This window comes from Gorilla gorilla, chromosome 17 (assembly GCF_029281585.2).
Source record: "Gorilla gorilla gorilla isolate KB3781 chromosome 17, NHGRI_mGorGor1-v2.1_pri, whole genome shotgun sequence".
Lineage (NCBI taxonomy): Eukaryota > Metazoa > Chordata > Mammalia > Primates > Hominidae > Gorilla > Gorilla gorilla.
In genome coordinates this window covers 107,985,581-107,991,580 of record NC_073241.2, presented here as the reverse complement: position 1 = coordinate 107,991,580, position 6,000 = coordinate 107,985,581, and positions in this window count along the sequence as shown.

Here is a 6,000-nt window from a genome sequence, read left to right as displayed (position 1 = left end):
GTTCAATAAGCTACACATATTTAACATGTGTCATTTGGTAATAAGTGTTGACACATGTGTCTAACTGTGAAGCCATCCCTGCCATGAAGAGGGTGAATCCTCCTTCCCTCTAAAACTTTTCTCTGTTCCTTCCTGGCCCTCCTTCCACTCTTGTCCCCAGAAAACCCCTGCTCTAACTGTGCATCCGTCCGTGTCTCTCATCTGTGAATGGAATTGGAAAGTTAGTGCTTTTCTGTGGGCCTGGCTTCTTTCACTCAGCACAGTGACTTTGTGGCCTCTCACTCAGCAGCATGTGGCAGTGGCTTGTTCCTTTCACTGCAGGGCAGAGCTCTATTGAGCACACGTGCTGGGTTATCATTCATCAGTTCATGGATATTTAGGTTGTTTCTGGATTTTGGCTATTACAAATAAAACTAAAATGAACATCTGCACACAGTGTTTGTATGGACACGTGCTTGCATTTCTATTGGGTAAATATCTAGGCACTAAGAAGTTGGATCATACGATAGCTCACATGTTTAACTTCTTAAGAGAGTGCAAGCCGGATGCGGTGGCTCACGCCTGTAATCCCAGAACTCTGAGAGGCCAAGACGGGTGGACTGCTTGAGCTCAGGAGTTGGAGACCATTCTGGGCAACATGGTGAAATCTCATCTCTCCAAAAAATAAAATAAAATAAAATAAAATAAAATAAAATAAAATAAAATAAAATAAGCCAGGTGTGGTGGCGTATGCCTGTGGTCCCAGCTACTTGGGAAGCTGAGGTGGGAGGATTGCTTGAGTCTGGGAGGTGGAAGTTGCAATAAGCTGAAATTGTGCCACTGCACTCCAGTCTGGGGGACAGACAAGACCTCATTTTTTTATTTTACTTTCCCATTAGTGACATATAAAAATTCTGGTTCTTCTAAAACTTCATTAACACTGGGTAGGATCTGTCTTAATATAGACCATTTCAAAGGTGTGCAGCTATATCTCGGATGGTGTTAATTTGCAATTTAAAAATAACCAGTCATGTGAGTGCTTGCTATCTGTATGTCTTTTTGGGTGAAATGTTGAAATATTTTGCCCATTTTTTTTTAAAACCTGGGCTGCTTGCTTTTGTGATATTGAGTTTTGAAAGTTCTTTAATTGTTCTGTATACAAGTTCTGTCACCTTTGAAACTTCCACTTCAAGGTGCCCTGAGGTGCTGCTGCAGGCCGGATGCCTGGATTGAAGGGGGACTGGCGAGCGGCTTCTTCAACCTTCTAATGGGTGGTTTAGTGCCATGGACGCAGCCCCTGGAAGCTGTGTGATCAGGTGGTGACTGCCTTCTGGTTACGCATTTCAGACATGCATGGCCCCAGCTGGGCCACATGCTATGGAACACACCACGAGGACAGAGGCCGCCCCGGAGGCTCCCAGGGATGGTGCAGGAGGAGGCTGGGTGGGCGCTGCGTGGGACCCTCAGACAGTGGTCACATGGAAGGCTGAGTTGGCATGGCTGGGTGCTGGTGCTCACAGGCCACGCATGTCAGTGGGGTCTGGCTTCCTGCCCCTGATGCCCAGCTGTCCCCTGCATATGGGAGCGAGGGAGGAGGGAGGAAGACACCCTCATGGTTCCAGCCTCCCGTGCCAGCTGTGTCGGGTGCAGGAGCATCTCCCGTTGGCCTTGTCCTTGGGGCTACCAAGTGCAGACTCAGAGCACTGAGTGGCATGGACACCGGTCGTGGGCTCCCGGCTGCTTTCGCTTCATCTTGTGAGTTTTCTAATGGATCGTTTAAAAAACGTTGGGAGAGTCACCAAACACCACTATCTACATTTCAGGAAGTTGAATTGCAGGTGCCATTTGTAGCACCTGAAAGTGTGAAAGCCAGGAGAGACAGCCATCCTCAGGACGAACCCAGAACGTCCTCTGAAGAAGGCAGGTGCTGGCCGGTGCCCCAGCCTTCCTGCTGAGCCCCTTACTTCTCTCTGCAATGTGACCAGAGGCAGCGCCACCTCCCTGCCCAGCCTCGGGTCTCACCACGGCTGCTGAAGTGCGTCGTGCTGGTGTTTCAAAGAGAAAAGTGGAGATGGTTTGAGCTTGATGGGCACAGTCGCAGGAACTAACGCTGAGGCACAAACTACTTTAAAATTCAGCACATTTAATATTTTCCTGTTTTCCTGGGGAATTCTCTTGACCTCTTACCTTACTTAGGTTTTTCATCTTCTTCTTTTTTTGTTTTTTGTTTTGTTTTGTTTTGAGATGGAGTCTTGCTCTTGTTGCCCAGGCTGGAGTGCAGTGGCACCGATCTCGGCTCACTGCAACCTTCACCTCCCGGGTTCAAGCAATTCTCCTGCCTCAGCATCCCAAGCAGCTGGGACTACAGGCGTCCGCCACCACGCCCAGCTAATTTTTTGTACTTTTAGTACAGACGGGGTTTCACCGTGTTAGCCAGGATGGTCTCGATCTCTTGACCTTGTGATCCACCCGCCTCGGCCTCCCAAAGTGCTGGGATTACAGGCGTGAGCCACCGCGCCCGGCCGCAGGCAGATAAGTTTTATGGCGTCAGTGAGGGAGTAAACAGCATGCCGCTCTGGGCTCCTTTGTACAGAGCTGCTCAGAACGCTCTTCCAGGGCATCCTCACGGCAGGTGCCCCATCCCCCACGGCGGCACCCAAAACACACCTGCCCTGCTCTACCATTTGCCTGGGACTGAGGGGTTTCCTGGGACTGAGGGGGTTCCTGGGACTGAGGGGGTTCCGGGACTGAGGGGGTTCCTGGGACTGAGGGGTTTCCTGGGACTGAGGGGGTTCCTGGGACCGAGGGGGTTCCCGGGACTAAGGGGGTTCCCGGGACCGAGGGGGCTCCCGGGACCGAGGGGGCTCCCGGGACCGAGGGGGCTCCCGGGACCGAGGGTTTCCCGGGACCGAGGGTTTCCCAGGACCGAGGGTTTCCCGGGACTGAGGGGGCTCCCGGGACTGAGGGTTTCCCGGGACTGAGGGTGCTCCCGGGACTGAGGGGGCTCCCGGGACTGAGGGTTTCCCGGGACTGAGGGGTTTCCCGGGACTGAGGGGTTTCCCGGGACTGAGGGTTTCCCGGGACTGAGGGGGTTCCCGGGACTGAGGGGGTTCCCGGGACTGAGGGTTTCCCGGGACAGAGGGGGTTCCCGGGACTGAGGGTTTCCCGGGACTGAGGGTTTCCCGGGACTGAGGGGGTTCCCGGGACTGAGGGTTTCCTGGGACTGAGGGGGTTCCCGGGACTGAGGGGGTTCCCGGGACTGAGGGGGTTCCGGGACTGAGGGGGTTCCCGGGACTGAGGGGTTCCCGGGACTGAGGGGTTCCCGGGACTGAGGGGGTTCCCGGGACTGAGGGGTTTCCCGGGACTGAGGGGTTCCCGGGACTGAGGGGTTTCCGGGACTGAGGGGGTTCCCGGGACTGAGGGGTTTCCGGGACTGAGGGGTTCCCGGGACTGAGGGGTTCCCGGGACTGAGGGGGTTCCCGGGACTGAGGGGTTCCCGGGACTGAGGGGTTCCCGGGGCTGAGGGGGTTTCCGGGACTGAGGGGGTTCCCGGGACTGAGGGGGTTCCCGGGACTGAGGGGTTCCCGGGACTGAGGGGGTTCCCGGGACTGAGGGGTTCCCGGGACTGAGGGGTTCCCGGGGCTGAGGGGGTTCCCGGGGCTGAGGGGGTTCCGGGGCTGAGGGGGTTCCCGAGACTGAGGGGTTTCCTGGGACTGAGGGGTCTCTTGGGACTGAGGGGGTTCCTGGGACTGGGACTTTCAGTGCGCAACCCAGGAAAGTCCCCGACGAACTTATCCCAAGTGGCCGCCGCCTTCTTTGGCACCTTTGTGAAATTTCCGACCTCGCCCAAGGCCGATTCTGCTGCTTCCTCTTCCCTGGCCTGCCTGTCCTCATCTACTCACGGTCGTGATCTAACAGGGTGCACATTTCCTGCGTGTCCGCCCGTCTTCCTTCACCAGCACACGAGCTCCCAGCAAGCAGGGACTTTTTCCTGTTGTGCTCAGAGCCTTCTCTTCGGCTGCTGGTCTTGTGCCAGGCACTTTGTTGGAGTTCAATCAATATTCCTCAAGTGGACAAAAGTTGGTATTATAATCCCTCTCCCCAGGGTGCATTCAGGCCACCCCAAACCAGGCAGGGGCTACTCAGAAACAACTGATCCTCCTCTAATACAAAAGGGCACACCTTCCGGGATTTGCCATTCTCGAAGAATTTCTCCTGATGTTCGAGCCTCCATCGTGGTGTGTCCCAGGAGGAAGGCAACGCTCCTGGAGGACCCATGCCCAGACCCGGAGCTGCCCTCCTGGGTTCAGATGCCTCCAGTTCAAACAGTCCCCATGGACGCCCACGGAGTTGGGTGGGAAGTGTTCTCAGAGCCTCCCTCGATGGGAATTTCTAAGGAAACAGGTTTTCAGAGACTTATTTTTAGCAGAAGCAGCTAAAATATGGTATTGTATGACTCCCTACTCATCTATGAATTAGAACTTGAGGAATTCTCTTTGTAAAAGTTCCTTGGACTCAACAGTAGGATTCTAAGTGGACATATTTATCTGTTGTTTATCGGTTTGTTCAGGGTGAGTTGGAATATGTAGTACCAAGTAAATGATAAAGATCCGCACAGCTCAGGAAGGTAGTGTCACCTTCCAACTGCCTGTTTTCAATGCACTGAAAAGAAGCTTCCGAGCACCATCACCTCATCCTCCAGCGGCCCCAGCTCCCCACCTGCAGCAAACACCTGCACACAGGTCCCCACACACCCTCTGGCCCTGCAGTCCCATCCTCAGGGTTGTGCACACAGGTGCCCCCACACACCCTCTGGCCCTGCAGTCCCGTCCTCAGGGTTGTGCACACAGTCACAGATTCCACCAACGGCACAAGCGCCCTTTGCTCAGATGGACAGGGACGCTGGACACGTGCCCCTCAGAAGGACACAGCGCAGCCTTGATCTCACCGTGGACCTACACCTCCCGGCCGCACGGCCCTGCTGACCTTAGTGCCTCCTTACGGGGGATCCAGCCCACGCGCCCCGGGAGAGAAGCCAGAGGAAGGAAGCTTCTGAGGCCGAGCTCCTCCTGCGAGGTGAACATTATGCCGCTGACGTGCCGGAGAAGCCAAAAACGCATGCGATTAACTCACAGTGGATTGATATTTTCCATTTTAAATTTTGTCTTAAAAAGTTTCAGAAGTGAATGTAAAGTCTCATAATTGAAAAATATGAAAATATGGAGAACATGGTGTGTTTTATTTTTATTTATGTTTGCTATCATAGCAACCCTGCTTTCCCTTCATCTTCACATGTGTTTATATACATATGTAAACACACGTATGACAAAATGCCGAATTTTCACATTTCATTGGTTAATTTTCATTTCTGACCAGCAAGGGGTCAGAAGCGTGTCCTCCCTGCAGGGACTTCCCGGATTTCTCAGCACCTCTGAGCAGGCTTGGTGTGACACTGAAGAGGAGCAGCGTCTAGAGCCTTCCAGGCAAGAGGGGAGCATATCACGGTGCTCACTGTGGGTGCCCATCTGCCACATGGCGCCCAGGCCAGCCTGGCAGGCTGAGCGTTGGGTGTGGTGTGGACGTGTGGTCTCGCCGCCCGCCCCCGAGACGCTGAGGTCTGGGCCTGGTGTGGACGTGTGGTCTCGCCGCCCGCCCCCGAGGCGCTGAGGTCTGCGCCTGGTGAGGACGTGTGGTCTCGCCGCCCGCCCCCGAGGCGCTGAGGTCTGGGCCTGGTGTGGACGTGTGGTCTCGCCGCCCACCCCTGAGGTGCTGAGGTCTGGGCCTGTGTTCCCACCACGGGTCTGTAATGAGGCCCGTGGGAAGATCTGCTCAGCCCAGGTGCTTCCAAGAGTGGTCATGTGGCCTTGGTCTGAGCCCCCGAGGACGCCGGCAGGAGGGCTTGAAGCCAGGCTGCCCAGCCTGGTACACAGGGGGTCCTGTGGTGTTTCTGCCAGGTGAGGCGTGGGGGTGCAGGATGGAAACCCTGGGATTTGGAGGGTTGGCGGTTTAAGGGCCAGGGCT